At 44.9% G+C, this 18395-nt stretch overlaps 1 protein-coding gene across 2 annotated transcripts in view; it reads left to right on the top strand.

The window, feature by feature from the left end:
- The window catches only part of GRB7 (growth factor receptor bound protein 7), a 243145-nt gene that overhangs the window by 26420 nt on the left and 198330 nt on the right, over positions 1-18395 (top strand). The window contains exon 1 of one of the 2 annotated variants that reach the window (XM_073608026.1): positions 13365-13707. The exons of the other annotated variant lie outside the window; for it this stretch is intronic. The gene's annotated coding sequence lies outside the window, so the exon portion shown is untranslated. Of the gene's footprint in view, positions 1-13364; positions 13708-18395 lie in introns of those variants that run through there. 2 annotated transcript variants of the gene reach the window in all.

Genomic DNA, 18395 nt, shown 5'->3' with positions numbered 1-18395 from the left:
TGACCAGTCGGGTTACCAGAGGAGCCTTCATGCCACCTCATTAGAGATGGTATTGTATTCTTAAGTGCATCAATTATTTAATTGTATGTCCACCTTACTCAGGTGTTTTATCATCATATAATAAATTGTTACCTTTTACTTCACCTACATTGTACTGACCAATAATTGCTACAGTAACCACTTTTCCTATCGGTAACTCCATACCGTATACCCCTCCCCCGTCCCCTGGTCCCCTACCCATTTTTATATACCAGAGGAGCCTGCCTGTTCCAGGAGGTTGGTTTGGGCCTTGATGATTGGTGAGAGGGCACTTGTCTATTTGCAGGAAACAAAGACACTGCACACAGACAGAGTTACTTCACTTTGCCCACACTTACCAGAACCTGGGTCTCATTGACGCCCTGTTAAGCAGTCACAGTGTCTGCCTTGCTATCCGGATTCTGTCAGCATACCACAGTTACACTTTGTCAAGCAGGAGTTTAAGTGCACCAACTAAAGTGGTTAGCCAAGGATCCAATGCCTCATTCTTCTTTCAAGGGACTGAATTTACTGGTGCCATACGGGCATGCACACACATACTCAGGGCTTTGTATATGTAGTGTATGTGCAGGGTAGTCTGACTTGGGAGTTAAGCCACTGAACACTGAATTGGGTACAGTGTTTATAGTTGGGTCTGTGGTGTCAGGGGACAGAAGAGAGAGGTCTGACATAAGAGAAGGTCATTCTTCTGCTCTCCTCCTGCCTGGACCCATAGAGCCAATTTCAGTTGAGGTAACTGATCCAGTCGCCATATTGTGATTTGTTGCTAATAGAGTGTTTACCTCTGCTCTTGGGGTTATTCGCAGTTGTAGAATCCCCCAAAAGCAGCCTGATATAATATATTGCATTAGATTCCTCTTGATCTCAGTTATTGCTCTTCTGTTAATTAATTTGAAAAATATAAAGTTACTCTGTTACTTTTCCACAGAAACCTTACAGTAATGTAAAGTGGCAATTTTAATGCTTCATGCAGAGTTGGACGCCATTGAAGTGCCATTGAAGGGAATAGGGTCTTGCCATAGCCATGAGCCCAATGCTTGGTTGCAAGTTGCAGTGTGTTCCTGCAATGCAAATTGCTCTTCGACAATAAAAAAAGCAAAAAGAAACAGACATCAGGAGGTGGCAGTATCACCTCCTTAATGCCATCAAACCTTCTTTCAGAATCGCTTTTCAGCGATTGAACGCTACGGCTAGTGTGAGAGGAGCCAAAGTGACAGATTCTCTTAAAGCTCACTGCTCATTTTAAAAATTACAGCTTTGCAAATTATGACATGACCCAAAGCAATTATTTGTACACTGCTAGTTTCCAGTTATCTGTGCACTAGTTGTATAACTATCTCATTCCTTTGTTAATGCTTCCAGCTGACAACGCCTGCTGGGACTTGTAGCTCCTGAATAACTGCAGGACCATTGTTTGTCATCACCTGTCCTTGACATTGCCTATTATGCCTTATTGTCAGATCCAAGCCTCATCACACAAACCCTATACACCTGTGTGAATAGACAAAAGAGCCGTGTGTGTACCTTCTGCAGAACACACCTGTCCCCCAGGCTTTCAGTTTCCTATAATACTCTTCTCCGGGATGTCAGACAGAGCATAGAGGTCAGGAATGTGCTCCACTAGTCAATTAACTGTAGCCACATAAAATCTATACTGTAATACTGTGCAAGCAATGAGTTAACATTCCTATATTCTATGTCATGCATGAACCACACATCTGTCCTGGTTGTTACTGTCACCTGTGTCGGGAGGGGCAAGGAAATGTGTCATCTTGCTTTGCTTATAATTATATCTCTGCGTTGTGAGTCACTGGTGTCATCCTTTATCAGTATGACCTGGCTCTGCTCATGTACACAAACTGGAAAACAAAAATGGACACAAGTTGTAGATGTCTGTGTATACTTGAGTTATGTGGCATCTGTGAAGTAGATGAGAAAGGAAATATAAAGGTTCCTCAAAGATGTAAGAGGGCACTTGGATGTTTAAGGCCAGTTTCATGATCACAATTGGTCGTATCAGGTAATTAATAGGGAAGACAACCAGACATGGTTTTGTGAAGTCTGTAATATGTAGTCCTACATGGCTTGAATTTTGGCCAATTCCTGCTGAATCAACTGAAGTTCAAGCTGTGGTTAATCCTGTCGGCACCACCTGGCTCAACAAATTTGTAGGTGGGTGCAGCGTAGTGCGGCGGAAATAATTCACACAGGTATTGAAGTAATGCAGCGACAGTTCACAACAACCCAGCGGGATGCCTGCCCAACCGGGTACACTCACGGTTTCCAACGATGTGAAGATGACAGGTATCAGCTGGGCTGACAGCATCTGTTAGGAGACCGGAATGTGGCCTGGCCGCCTCCTGTCCAAGCGGAGTGATGTCCAAAGAAGTTGCGACCCTACATTTTCCCTCCTCGTCAGGAGCCTTTCTCTACCACTAATACTGTCCCTAAGGTGGGGTACCTTTCCCTACATTGCCGACTCACATAAAGTGCGTCAAACCTGGGAGTCAGAGCCTTAAAGAGGAACTCCTTTTTTTTTTGCCCTGCTTACCTGAAGGTGGTATCTGCACATTTCAGATGCTCACCCATCCACTGGATCCAGCGTTAACCTACTAAGATCATCTCATGCCCAGCCACAGCTCTGTCCCAAACCGCCATGTTCTCTGACGTTATCGAGGGGCCCACCGCCTCTTCCGAGTTTAGCTGGCGGGCCTCCAGATGATGCGCCGATAGGCCCGCCCCCTTCTACTGTCCTTCAATGAAAGGCTATGCCTCCTGGGTTATGTGATGTACATATCCTGGAAGGTAGAGCGGGCGCTGTGCGCGTCATTTGGATAAGCGAGTGACGTGCATGGGGAGGCGGGGGGACTTTCAATTAAAAAAAAAAAAAGCCCTATTCCTGCAGAGGAAGGGAGAAGGGGTGGAGAGGCAGAAAGAGTGAAGGTCCACCTTAAATAGGCTCTACCTGACCCAAGATGGGTGCCAGAGTCACATGGGGCAGCAGCATCCAATGGAGTACTTCCCCAGTGACCCAGGAAGCCATAGAGGAACTAAGTTCCTCTTGAGTTTCTCTCCAGCTGCGGTGCTGCTGCAGAGGATAGCCACCTGCAGTGGAGAAAGTAGACTGCACCTGCATACAAACTTCAGTTCCCCAAACGGGTTCCCCAAAGATGTTAGCGTGCACTCAGATGTGGAAGCCAGTTTTATGATCACAAATGTTCGTGCCAAGTAATTGTGTTTAGTCTATACGAGGGGCAAGTGAAGATGCGCTGACATCTTCTAAGATTTGGCTTATCAGACGTAAATTAAAAGATAGGGAAGAAAACCAGACATAGTTTTGTAGACTCTCTAAGGCTCTATTCACACTAATGCGTTTTTTGATGCATTTTGCAGAAATGCAGGGAAATATTTTAAAATGGGTTCCTATGAAACATGTTCACACCAATGCATTTTTGTGCCTCTGTGTTTTTGGAAAGGGTCGGGGACTTTTTTCCTACAGCGTTTTGCATGGTATAGACTTCCATGGACCCGCATCCAAAAAGCAAGTACATTGTTTTTACCGCGATTTTGACGCGATTTGTGGTTTTTTTTTTTTTAGCTGTACATTCACTGTATATAACTGGTTGCTAAGGAGGGGACCGGGAAGCCAGCCGCTGCATCCTTAACAACCAATGAGTCATCAGTTGTCAAAAGTAAAAATAAAAAGTAAAAAAAGAATTGCCGGCAAAAAAGAATTATGAAAAAAAATGTTGATGGGGACAAGGGCCTCTTCCCGACAACCCTTGCCCGGTGGTTTCGGGGTTTGCGGGCGAGGGCTTTATCGGAATCTGGAAGCCCCCTTTAACAAGGGGGCCCCCAGATCCCGGCCTCCTATGTGAATGCGTATGGGGTACATTGTTCCCCTAGCCATTCACCAGAAAAAGTAGTGTATTGTGAAAAAATACAGTAGACAGTTTTTGACAAGTCTTTTATTAAAATTTTTTCTTCTTCCTCTGGTCTTCCTGCATCTTCTCTTGCATCTTCCTCCTCCGGGCTTCTCCTTCTCCTGCTTCTGCTTCCGCTCTTGTTCTTTCTCCTGTCTTTTTTGTGTTCTTCTTCCTCTGCCGCCGCTCCTGCCGACGACCATCCTCCGATGCTGTGTCCCGCTGATCTGTCCGCGCAGATGTCAAGCATCTGATGTCGAGCGGAAGAAGCACACCAGACAAAGAAGACCAGAGAGCGAAGAAGAAGCGGGAGGAGAAGCCCGGAGGAGGAAGATGCAGGAAGACCGGAGGAAGAAGATATTTTAATAAAAGACTTGTCAAAAACTGTCTACTATATTTTTTCACACTACACTACTTTTTTTTGGTGAATGGGCAGGGGTACAATGGTGGCCGGGATCTGGGGGCTTCCAGATTTCGAAAAGCCCCCCTGCCCGCAACCCCGGCTAGGGTTGTCGGGAAGAGGCCCTTGTCCCCATCAACAAGCACCCACCCCCCCATGTTGAAGGAATGCGGTCTGGTATTGTTCAGGAAGGGGGGCTCGCTTCTCCCTTTCCTGCCGGGCTGCATGCTCGGATAAGGGTCTGGTATGGATTTTTGGGGGGGACCACACGCCATTTTTTTTTCTACATTTTGGCATGGGGGTGTCCCCTCTGAATCCATACTAGACCCAAGGGCCTGGTATGAACCTGGGGGGTGGGACCCCACCACCCCACCCTGTTTTTTTTCACAATTTTTTTTTTTTTTGCCAGCAATTTTTTTTTTTTTTACATTTAGCTGTCAGTGGGGAAGCCCGCTGACAGCTAATGACTCATCAGTTGTTAAGGACGTGACAGACGGCTTCCTGGCCCCCTCCTTAGCAACAAGCTATATACAGTGTAAAAAAACTCAAATTGTGGCAAAATCACGGGTAAAATCGCGGTAAAAACGCGTGTCCAAATAGCATTGCAGAAACGCTCAAAAGCAACATGCAGAGATGTGAATCGAGCCTTATACTTAGTCATACACAACTCGAATTTAGGCCAATTCCTGCTGAATCAACTGAAATTCAAGCCGTGGTTAACCCTATCGGCACCACCTGGCTGGACAAACTTTGATTTGAAAATCGAAGGAGCCGTGCAGAAAATCCTTGTCTGAACAGTGACCACAGCCAATCAGATGAGAGCCTAGTCACATATGTGCATTTGGTGTAAAGCAAGCTTTTTTTGTTTTTAAGGTGAACCCAAGGATAGTCAAAATATAAGTTCTGTGTGGACTGGGAACAAAAAATTACTTGTGGGGGCCCATAAAAAGGAATGATAGCACATCCTAATGCATGTTGATGGGTGTTATCATTTACTTTTATACAGTGCATCTGGAAAGAATTCACAGCGTTTCACTTTTTCCACATTTTCTTATGTTACAGGCTTATTCCAAAATTGATTAAATTTATTATTTTCCTCAAAATTCTACAAACAATACCCCATAATGACAACGTGAAAGAAGTTTGTTTGAAATCTTTGCAAATTTATTAAAAATAAAAAACAAAAATAAATCACATGTAAAGTACATGTGTTCATAGCCCTACTTTTTTGAAGCATCTTTGGCACCAATTACAGCCTGAAGTCTTTTTGAGCACGATGCTACAAGCTTGGCACACCTATTTTTGAGCAGTTTCTACCATTCTTCTTTGCAGGACCTCTCAAGCTCCTTCAGGTTGGATGGAGAGCGTCGGTGCACAGCCATTTTCAGATCTCTCCAGAGATGTTCAATGGGGTTCAAGTCTGGGCTCTTGCTGGGCCACTCAAGGACAGTCACAGAGTTGTCCCATTGCCACTCCATTGTTATCTTGGCTGTGTGCTCTGGGTCGTGGTCCTGTTGGAAGATGAACTTTCGCCCCAGTCTGAGGTCCAGAGCGCTCTGGAGCAGGTTTTCATCAAGGATGTCTCTGTACATTGCTTCATTCATCTTTACCTCAATCCTGACTAGTCTCCCAGTTCCTGCCACTGAAAAACATCCCCCCAACATGATGCTACCACCACCATGCTTCACTGTAGGGATGGTATTGGCGAGGTGATGAGTGGTGCCTGGTTTCCTCCAGACATGACGCTTGCCATTAAGGCCATAGAGTTCAATCTTTGTTTCATCAGACCAGAGAATTTTGTTTCTCATGGTCTGAGAGTCTTTCAGGTGCCTTTTGTCAAACTCCAGGTGGGCTGTCATGTGCCTTTTACTCAGGAGTGGCTTCCATCTGGCCACTCTACCATACAGGCCTGATTGGTGGAGTGCTACAGAGATAGTTGTTCTGGAAGGTTCTCCTCTCTCTCAAAAGAGAGACCCTGGAGCTCTGTCAGAGTGACCATCGAGTTCTTGGTTGCCTCCCTGACTAAGGCCCTTTTCCCGTGATCGCTCAGTCTGGTCGTGCCGCCCGCTCTAGCAAGAGTCCTGGTGGTTCCAAACTTCTCCCATTTACAGATGATGGAGGCCACTGTGCTCATTGGAACCTTCAATGCTGCAGTCATTTCTCTGTACCCTTCCCCAGATCTGTGCCTTGATGCTATTCTGTTTCGTAGGTCTACAGACAATTCCTTGGACTTCATGGCTTATATAGTCAGGTGTGTCCAATCAACTGAATTTACCACAGGTGGACTCCAGTCAAGTTATAGAAACATCTCTTGTCATGGCAAAGGCTGTGGATACTTATGTACATGTGATTTTTTTTTTGTTTTTTATTTTTAATAAATCTGTAAAGATTCCAAACAAACTTCTTTCACATTGTCATTATGGGGTATTGTTTGTAGAATTTTGAGGAAAATAATGAATTTAATCCATTTTGGAATAAGGCTGTAACATAACAAAATGTGGAAAAAGTGAAGCACTGTGAATACTCTCCGGATGCACTGTATACAGGATAAAAGAAGACCTTCTTTTCTAATTGAACTCAGAGAAAAAATTATTTTTGCACATTTAATATGTATATCATGAAGTGCCATGTTAGTTAAAAATGTTAGTTTTGTTCAGTTTCAATACAGTAAGCACTGAATTTCCATTCTGACACTTTCATACAGTGCATACACGAAAGGCTATGTAGGTCACTCACACTCCACCTCCTCCATTCATAAAACAAAGCGTTCTGTGCATGGACAGGGTGGAGATTGTGATGTTTATCTGCCCCTCCCCTCCTCCAATCACAGAACGCCTTGCTTCTTGTCCTGGCACTGGTCACCAGGTTTTTCACACTTTCACACTCTATAAAACTAAAAAAAAGTTTGGTTTTCCCACTGTAATAAAAAAAATGTAAGCACCCGCATCAGTCCTTTTTTATTCAAACTTTGACCTGGGCCTTACCCACCTTGTGCATGTATAGTATCATGCTGACAATCGCTCTTTGGGATTCTGAGACAAAGCTGTCTTTTGTAGTCTACCTATTGCTGAAAGAAAAAGAAACAGAGCAATTCATGTATCTACAGTTCCCCCACTGTAACATACAGGATGTCAACCATTTTGAATCAGACACAATTAGTCACGAGCGAATAGTTTTGGGCTCGATTTTCGGGCATATTCCATTAACACGCCAAAAAATTCACAAATTGCAAGCTTCGCCGTGAACCCCCATTGTCCAAACCTGCATGAAAGCTAAAGTGACAACAAAGCAAAAATACTATTTAAAATACCACTAATTTTCCAGTGACCAGGATCCTCCTCAACATCCATATCAGACCCTTATCCTAGATTAGGGTCTGCTTCAGAATTTAAGGGGGACCCCCACACACACAAAAAAAAACAATTAAAAAGGAGCATGGAGTTACCCAAAATCAATAGCAGATGTTTGTCTAAGCAAGCAGCCTAGCTGGCCAGGAAATAGGTGGGGCAGCAAGTGTGGCCCCCCTTTCTCCTGAAACATACCAGGAGGCTACATGCTGTCAACATGGGAAGGATGCCTCTGGTTACTCATTGACAAAAAATGTAGTAGTAAATAAACACACAACATTTAATTTTCTAATTTTTTTAAGACCCACATGGTAAGTCCAACATGTTCAAAAATGGTTATTTGGTCAGTGATGTCACCTAGGATCCCTTGACCCTTTATTTACATGGGGTTGTAGCAGGTGCGGATCCAGAGTCTAGTCTCGGGAGGGGCACTGCCAGAAAATATATTTTTTTGGGGTACATCTATCTGGGAAATGGCTGGTGTTGGCGCTTCAATCATCACGGCACCATGGTTGTTATGGTGTCAGGATGATTGAAGCGCATTATTACTATTATTACTTTGTTATAAAAAATTAAATAGTTTAACTCACCATAATGCAGAATCAGTGGGAGCCCCGAGTGTGTCACTTGCCACGTCACCTGTCACCAGATGCAGATTGTCACTTGCCACGTCGCCTGCCACATGTTGCGGATTGTCACTTGCCATGTCACTTGCCACGTCGCCTGTCACCAGATGCAGATTGTCACTTGCCACGTCGCCTGCCACATGTTGTGGATTGTCACTTGCCACGTCGCTTGTCACCAGATGCAGATTGTCACTTGCCACGTCGCCTGTCACCAGATGCAGATTGTCACTTGCCACGTCGCCGCCACATGTTGCGGATTGTCACTTGCCACGTCGCTTGTCACCAGATGCAGATTGTCACTTGCCACATCGCCTGCCGCATGTTGCGGATTGTCATATGCCACGTCGCCTGTCACCAGATGCAGATTGTCACTTGCCACATCGCCTGCCGCATGTTGCGGATTGTCATATGCCACGTCGCCTGTCACCAGATGAAGATTGTCTCTTGTGTCCCAGAGACAGGCAGCAGAGAGATGATGTAATCTCTCTGCTGCCGCAGCTGCCTGCATGGTGAGGGGGGAACTGCAGGGATGCAGGGCGGGCGCCGGGCGGTGAGAGACGATGTCATCTCTCTGCTCCCCCGCTCACCGGCTCCCTGATTGGCCAGCAGCCCACAAACACATTGAGCGCCACATCTCACCAAGTGAGCTCTCTCTCTCCTATGGAGCCGCCCGGAAGCTCTCTCACTTACGGAGCCGCCCGCCGGCTCTCTCACCTATGGAGCCGCCCGGCGGCTCTCTCACTTACGGAGCTGCCCGCCGGCTCTCTCACTTACGGAGCCGCCCGCCGGCTCTCTCACTTACAGAGCCGCCCGCCGGCTCTCTCACTTACGGAGCCGCCCGCCGGCTCTCTCACTTACGGAGCCGCCCGCCAGCTCTCTCACACTCACCCGCATTTCTTGGAGGGGACAATTGCCCCGTTGCCCCCCCCTGGATCCGCCCCTGGGCTGTAGGGCCAGGAAATGTCATTCGTGGCCAGAGTCTGTCATTGTGTTAGCGTATTTTTGGGGAGGGGGTATTCTGTTCCTCCTATTCATTCACTTGGGGGTAGGCAGATATTTTAGCGGCTTGACGACCAGCCGCCGTCATTATACTGCGGCAGGTCAGCATGATCCCGTGAGCCGTCGCAGCTATATGACGGCTCCTTTAAGCGGACGCGTGCCCACTGCACTGCGGGGGTGCAGATGCTCGTGGCCAAAGGTCGCGACGACCGCGGATGCTCGTGGCCGAAGGTCACGATGACCACCGGCCACGAGCGACCGCGGGCACGAGAGGCAGAACAGGGACGTGTGTGTGTAAACACACAAATCCCTGTTCTGTTCTGTGAGGAGAGACAGATCGTGAGTTCCTAATAGCTAGGAACCATGATCAGTCATCTCTAGTCAGTCCCCTCCCCCTACAGTTAGAACACACAGTTGAACACAGTTAACCCCTTGATCGCCCCCTAGTGTTAACCCCTTCCCTGCCAGTGACATTTATACAGTAATCAGTGCATTTTTATATCACTGATCGCTGTATAATTGTCAGTCGTCCCAAAAATGTGTCAAAAGTGTCCGACGTGTCCGCCATAATGTCGCAGTCATGATAAAAATCGCAGATCGCAGCCATTACTAGTAAAAAAAAAATAATAATAATAAAAATGCCATAAATCCCCTATTTTGTAGACACTATAACTTTTGCGTAAACCAATAAATATACGCTTATTGCGATTTTTTATTACCAAAAATATTTAGAAGAATACATATCGGCCTAAATGGAGAAAAAAATGAGCTTTTTTTTTTAAAAAAAAAATGGGGATATTTATTATAGCAAAAAGTACAAAATATTGTGTTTTTTTTTCAAAATTGACGCTTTTTTTTTGTTTATAGCGCAAAAAATAAAAACTGCAGAGGCGATCAAATACCACCAAAAGAAAGCTCTATTTGTGGGAAAAAAAGGACGTCCATGTTGTTTGGGTACAGTGTTGCACGACCGCGCAATTGTCAGTTAAAGCGACGCAGTGCCGTATCGCAAAAAATGCTCTGGTCATCGAGCAGCCAAATCTTCCGGGGCTGAAGTGGTTAAAAGGGGCTTTGAGATTTGGGTAAGTGTTCCTCTGCAGGCCCCCACATTTACCAGGCAAAGTACCCTTCTCCCGTTGAGAGCTTATGGACTTGTATGCTCCCCCCTTAGCTCCCAATTGTCCCTGATTTCGAGGGACTGTCCCTTTTGCTAATAGGTGTCCCTAGTTCCCATTTTAAAAAGTTGGGAGCTATGCTCCCCTACACTTTCTTGGCCAGTCAGGCCATATGCATGGCTAAGAGTAAGGATCTGGTAAGGATTTTGGGGGCACCCCACACAAAAACACATTTTTTATAAAAGCATGGGGCACCTCTTAAAAGCTATACTATCCGGGATAAGGGTCTGGTATGGATTTTGGGGGAAACCCATGTTTTCATTTTCATTTTTTTCTTCCACAGCATCATTGGTTGTTAAGTGTCCTACTAACAAATGATGTCATTGATTGCTAGGAGGCAACGGTCGAACAGCACCCAACGACAGAACAGATGAGTGAGAAGCTGTAACATTAAAGTGGAGGGCCACCCTGAAAAAAAAAATTACACCAAAAATCCTAAAAAAAATTAAAAAAAAAAAAACATTTGAAAAAAAAAAAAATTTTAAACTTACCTAAACCCTTGTTGCTAGGCAGTCTTCCTAATCTGCCTCTTCCTTTTCCGTGGCGTCCTCTACTCCTCGGTGAGTGGCCCCGTTGTCTTCTGGGAACTGTGTGTGTTCCCAGAAAACCACGGGGCCATTCACAGAGCGCCGCACGCGCGTGCGCAGTAGGAAACTGGCAGTGAAGCCGCAAGGCTCCACTGCCTGTTTCCCTTACCTAGGATGGTGGTCCCGGGACCCGAGAGCCGAGGGACGGGTCGGCCTTGGGCGGCCGACATCTCGGGCACCCAGGACAGGTAAGTACTTATTTAAAGTAAGCAGCTACAGTGTCCTGGTGACCAATTACTATAACAGAAAGTGACTGGAAACCCAAAATCTTACAATTGTCACTAGAAAAGGTACAGATGAGATACACTATATTGTCAAAAGTATTGGGACGCCTGCCTTTACACACACATTAACTTTAATGGCATCCCAGTCTTAGTCCGTAGGGTTCAATATTGAATTAGCCCACCCTTTGCAGCTATAACAGCTTCAATTCTTCTGGGAAGGCTGTCCACAAGAATTAGGAGTATGTCTATGATAATGTTTGACCATTCTTCCAGAAGTGCATTTGTGAAGTCAGACACTGATGTTGGATGAGAAGAACTCGCAGCTTCGAGGTGGATGCACACGCGGATGGCACAAATGTCAGCTCCAGGCCACATGTTGATTGCAGTTGATCGACAAAAGATGGCATACTCCACGAGGGGCATGGGACAGTGAAGAGCATATTTTACAGGCCACAGAAATACTGATTTCCATGTTTGAAGCAATCAAGCAAAAATTTCCAAGCTGGTCAACAAGCCAGGTTTTGAAAGGTTACGTTTGAGGACGTCTAAAACATCTACATGGAGAAAGTACTCCGGTGAAGAACCCCTAGGACTTCTTTTCCTGTTTGCCATTGGGATCTCCCCTCCATTGCCAGTGGGCAGTTTAAGCTTGCGTGACTCATACAGCATACGCTGTTTTGGGTCCCAACCTTCTGGTAAGCCTCCATTCATTTGGGTGGTGGTGTCTGCACAACTTTGGTTTTCATTCACTAAATTCCTGAGAAGGCTTCCAAGACCACATATCTTCTGCTGGCCCCCACCGTCTATACCATTGCCGCCGGGCAGTAAAGGCCTATTTTGATCTATGTAGCATATGCTATTTTTAGGTCTATAATCTATGGTACGCCTTCATTACTTTGGGGATGGTTTGGTCACTAATTTAGTACTATATCCACGTGGTGATTACAATAGTTTCACAGAATGATGGACTTTGATTTATTGAAAATGGACATTTATTATTATTAGGATGTTATATGTTGATATTCACATTTATCACTTCATTTTTGTATAATTTATAGCGCTGCACTTATTTTTATATCTAGAGCATACACATGGTCGGACTTTCCGACAACAATCTCACGTCGAACATTTCCCGTCGGGAAATCCGACCGTGTGTACGCGGCATCATAGTTAAGATAATAGTGTTTAAAGCAGAGCTTTTGCTGCATTATTCACCTTCAGTCTAGAGATTTCCCTTGCAGTACTCTTTTCTGCTGATAGACGTCCTCAGTCTGATAGCCAGCATCATTCATCCCACTTGTCCAGGTCATCCGGACCCACCCCAGCCTGTTACTGAACAGTAAAAGAAGACAAAGCACAGTGATAGGCTCATCTCTCTGTCACTCTGCTTTCTCCTCCTATCAGCATGCTACTTGTCAGCACATGGACTGATTGGCTCCTTGTGCTGCTTCTTTCTCTCACACTCCAGCCCTGTTTTACAGAGACTGCAAGAGGCTGGTAGCCAGGTCAAATTCATGTATTTAAAAAATGCTTGTAATGTTGTAATAATGATTACAGAGCTGCATTGATTTGTGTCTGAAATCTGCCTAGAGCTCAGCTTTAAAGTTTTTTTTTTCTTCTGTTGTCTTGCTTTATAATGTCATATTTTCAGAAAAGTGAGATGGGGCTTTAAAATCACTCTATCTGTAACGCACGATTCTGACTGCAGCTGAGTGTTAGCATTATCCAGTAGCTTTATCCACGGGATAGCATGACCTCAATTTACAGGCTATGATATGTTTTGGTTAAGCCCAAGGACCCGCAAAGGTCAGTTGATCTGTCGAACGGCATCGTGATGTACGTGTACAGTAGGTGCATGTGTTGTCTGTCACATAGCCTGGACCCCCCCAACCTCCCCCCTTACTAAACATGAGGCTTGGCTGCTAATTCCCTTCCAACAGACAGAAGAGGAGGAGGAGGAGGAAAGGATTGTTCATGGGCACTGGAGACAGTCCAAGAGTTCACGCAGCTACAGTAGGGAGTGTAAAATATAAACATAGACAACTACATCTGTGACGTCTTTTGTGTGTCAGACTCTCCATGCAGAATATCCAACCTTCTTGGTGGACACTGTGCTCCACAACGTGTCTACTCCAACATTGTAGAAGACATCCTCGTCCCCACTGTCCTAAAACACACACACATAGCACCGGGCCCGGCTACTCAATAGGATGCCTCTGATTCATATTTTAAGAGGGCGGGTGAAGGGTTTCCAGGTGATGTCACCTGAGAGGAGTGCCCATGTAAATCAAGACAGGTAGATAAAGAGAGGAGGATAAACAGGAATTGCCAGTTCTCTGCTTGGAGAAGAGCCCCCCCCAGGATCTCTGTACTGGTCATTTGTACAGGTAGGAACTTGTCACTGTCGTTCACTCACGAGACCCCCCTGTAGATAACGTTACCTAGCCAGCCGTGTGAATTAATGTGTGCTTTGCTTATGTGTACGAGTGAGTGTGTGTTATCAAAAGGAGTGTGTCCTAAGCTGACATGATTGGATACACGTATAGCCATTAAGGTCTGATACCGAAAACTTGTTAACCATTCTTTAACTCCTACGATCACAGTACATTAGATGAAGTCTAGTTCATGTACGATAGGACTTAACAGGGAGGCTGAGGATTTAAACTGTTAAGGAACCATGTTCCAAGAGGACCTGCTGAGGCTTGTAGTTCAGCAGCTGCCTCAAAAACTTGAGTTGGCTATGTTCACAAATCGGGTTTTAATAAGTAAAAATGAATTGTTAGTAGAGACCCAGAGCAAAGAGGATATGATTTAGTTGGCATTAATAGTGTGTGCTACTAAATGGTAATTTTTGGTTGGTTGCTAACAGACACAAAAAATAATGGGTGCCTTTTTTTATTAAATAAAATATAAGATATAAGTTAACCTTATAAAACAATTATAGTTATGAAGTCTTTCTTTGCCACGTTACAGAGGATTAGCTCAGATTATAAAATACTAACAGATTCAAGTTAATGACAGTCTATGACTAAGAGTAAAGTTTAACTCCGTTTAGGCTGTATGTGTCTGCAAATCATGACCAGAAATGAGACCTCTATAGCAGAAAAAGTCTGATCTCATTGCAAATCTGTCTATAAAATATTTAAATGACAGTAGAGGAAAAGGAATGAGAGAATGGGTTAGGTAACATAGGGATAAAGCACACATTATGTCTAATCTGTTTTATGATGTACAGATTATGTTGTACTGGTTTCTGCTCTCCAGGGGAAATACAAGTCTCAGAATGCCCTGCTTTACTAGCTATACTGAAACTTGTAGTTGTGGAATAACTGTGGATTCAGAGCTTGCTCTGTTCTTGCTGGCTTACAAGCATTTAATAATTCATAGTTATGGTTTTGGAATCATGTATTAACTGAGGATCCAGAGCTTAATCTGTAGCATCTAATAATTGGAAGCTATGGTGTTGGAACCTTGTATTCGATGAGGATCCAGAGCTCGCTCTGTAGCATCTAATAATTTGTGGTTATGGTGTTGGAACCATGTATTAGCTGATGCTCCAGAGCATGCTCTGTAGCCCCTACAGTAATAATGGGTGGTTATGGCGTGGGAAACATGTATTAGCTGAAGATGCAGAGCTTGCTCTGTAGCATCTAATAATGTGTGGTTATGGTGATGGAACCATGTATTAGCTGAAGATGAAGAGCTTGCTCTGTAGCATCTAATAATGCGTGGTTATGGTGTTGGAACCATGTATTAGTTGAGGATGCAGAGCTAGCTTTGTAGCATCTAATAATACGTAGTTATGGTGTTGGAACCATGTATTGGCTGAGGATCCAGAGCTCGCTCTGTGGCATCTAATAATGCGTGGTTATGGTGTTGGAACCATGTACTAGCTGAGGATGCAGAGCTTGCTCTGTAGAATCTAACAATGCGTGGCTATGTTGATGGAACCATGTATTAGCTGAGGATCCAAAGCTCACTCTGTAGCATCTAACAATGCGTTGTTATGGTGATGGAACCATGTATTAGCTGAAGATGCAGAGCTTGCTCTGTAGCATCTAATAATGTGTGGTTATGGTGATGGAACCATGTATTAGCTGAAGATGAAGAGCTTGCTCTGTAGCATCTAATAATGCGTGGTTATGGTGTTGGAACCATGTATTAGTTGAGGATGCAGAGCTAGCTTTGTAGCATCTAATAATGCGTAGTTATGGTGTTGGAACCATGTATTGGCTGAGGATCCAGAGCTCGCTCTGTGGCATCTAATAATGCGTGGTTATGGTGTTGGAACCATGTACTAGCTGAGGATGCAGAGCTTGCTCTGTAGAATCTAACAATGCGTGGCTATGTTGATGGAACCATGTATTAGCTGAGGATCCAAAGCTCACTCTGTAGCATCTAACAATGCGTTGTTATGGTGATGGAACCAAGTATTGGCTGAGGATGCAGAGCTTGCTCTGTACCATCCAATAATGCATGGTTATGGTGTTGGAACCATGTATTAGCTGAGGATCCAGAGCTTACTCTGTAGCATCTAACAATGCAAGGCTATGGTGTTGGAACCATGTATTAGCTGAGGATCCAAAGCTCACTCTGTAGCATCTAACAATGTGTGGTTATGGTGTTGGAACCAAGTATTGGCTGAGGATGCAGAGCTTGCTCTGTACCATCTAATAATGCGTGGTTATGGTGTTGGAACCATGTATTAGCTGAGGATCCAGAGCTCGTTCTGTAGCATTTAATTATGCATGGTTATGGTGTTGGAACTATATATTAGCTGAGGATCCAGAGCTTGCTCTATAGCATCTAACAATGTGTGGTTATGATGTTGGAACCATTTATTAACTGAGGATCCAGAGCTTGCTCTGTAGCATCTAATAATGCGTGGTTATGGTGTTGGAACCATGTGTTAGCTAAAGCTGACTATGCACAAACAAATCTATTGATTTAGAAGAAAGACAAGAGATTTGCCCATCTGCATACTGATCACCATCAACCCAGCACAACATTTTCAATCATCACATAAATTTTGTTTAGACAGCTGATTAGTCAAAGGTGCAGAAATAAGTTGGTCACGTGGACTTTCCAGTATTTAAAATTCTGCAACCAATGCCACAGATTTCAGTTGTATCTAAAGCTGGCTATACATCAGTGGAATTTCGATCAAACAACCATATGGACTTTCCGAAAAAACACTTAAGAGCATTAGTTGAGTCAACTAGTTTTGTTTGAAACCTGTTTAAATTTCAGCCAGTCCTGCTATTTAAATGGAATTTTACATGTATTAACCAGGTTCCATTTGTGCTTGGAACATACACATACCAATATGTACAATTTTTCCTAAACTAAAAACCACATTCACAGTTAGAATTTTGTTTGTTCAAGAAACATTTTTTATTCTGCTCCTTCAGGTATGCAAAGGCTGTCATCGTTTTGACCCCTCTAACCATTACAAAACCGTTTTGAAAATGGTATGGCCAGCATTAGTCTTCATTGTCCCAAAGGCCAATCCAAGCAAAATCAATGTTATAGCCAAGGCTAAACAGCAGTCATTTAAAGCAGTTCTTCACTGATCACCGAGCGATCGAACATCGTCGATGGCTCGGTTCTCTTGGTACCTCTAGCAGAAAGCTGCTGTCAATCAGCAGCTCTCCTGCTCTGCTCCTCCATGCTCACTGGAGCGCTGAGCTGTGGAAGGACGGGAAGCGGCCATCTCAGCCTCTCAGCAGCTCGCTGAGACGGCCATCAGTCCAGGCACCTGGCGGATCCAGACTCCCAGAGTCGGGATGACGAGCTGCCTGGACTGATCTGTGTGACGTCAGCAGACAGCGAACTTCAGACCACTTTCTGCTGAAAACGGGTCACAGGAGCAGTAGTGTATTTAGGTTTTGTGCTGCCCTAGGCCTGACTAAACTCGCGCACCCCCTAATTTAAAAATTACCTACCTCTTCCTGTTAAGGCCACACGCCTTGCTGTTTAAGACCCACCATGAAATTTTCAAGTGGGGACACTAGTTCTGAGAGCCTGGGGGGGGCAATGGATTCCCATAATTTGCATAGATTTCCTCTCACTTCCTGTTTGGCTATGGGGCAGGAAGTGAAATCTCTGCAATGGGACAGGGATGGTAAAAATCCCACACAGTTGCAGAATGCCGGCTGCCCGCATACCGGAAGCAGTGCAGCCGCTTTATGGGGGCGCCTCTCAGCCCAGTCCGCCCCATAAGACTGGCACTACACTAACAGTGTAGCAAAAGCTGGCGGGGACTCTTTCCGTGCTGCCACCCTGCAAAGTGCTGCCCTAGGCCTGAGCCTTGTCGGCCTAGGCCAGGATACAGCATTGCACAGGAGTGCGAAACGAATTGCACTCATAGGAGAAGCCCAGCCAAACGAGCTCAGGCTGGACTTCTCCTTTAAATTGGAGCTGCCGGCCATAGTAAATCCTTTCCACCACTAGATGTCCTCAGTCTTCCGGATTGAATGACAGCTAGAGTTATTCAACCAACTTTCTGTAAGCCTAGACTTTCTTAGGCCCGTCCCCTTGGGTGGCATTATCACACAGCCTAGGCTCAGAGTACCAGTTCTCTGAACGATGCTCAGTCATCAAGTGCAAGCCTTTCAGTTTAGGTGTAAGGACTGCCCGTTACAGAAGATACCTCCCTTAGGTTCCAAATCCTAGCAACTACTTACAGTTCCTCTGAAATGCCTCCTCAAGGCAAAAGGATTTTCCATGGAAGAGGGCCAATGCCGCTTTCCAAACTTTCTGCTGGATGGCTCTCCCTGTTCACTGAAGTATCTACATGGGTCTTAACTCAGATATACCTGATCTTCCGCATTCCCCATCCATTCCACCAGCAGGACAAAACAGTATCCAATCCTTATCTGTCCCTGCCAAACAGGTTCCTGTCCCTAACTTGAACTTCCATTCCAGGGGCCCTTGGTGACACAGATTATACTATTTATAGCACATCTGTGTCCTTAAATGGCATTAAAACTCTGTATTTCAGCTGGACATAGGCTTTCCCAAGATGGCGCCTGGAGCCCACAGGGGAGGACACAGCAGTTAAATTCTAGGTTTC

This window comes from Aquarana catesbeiana, linkage group LG12, assembly GCF_042186555.1.
Source record: "Aquarana catesbeiana isolate 2022-GZ linkage group LG12, ASM4218655v1, whole genome shotgun sequence".
NCBI lineage: Eukaryota > Metazoa > Chordata > Amphibia > Anura > Ranidae > Aquarana > Aquarana catesbeiana.
The sequence above is the reverse complement of the archived record's forward strand: the minus strand, read 5'-3'. Positions and strand labels throughout refer to the sequence as shown.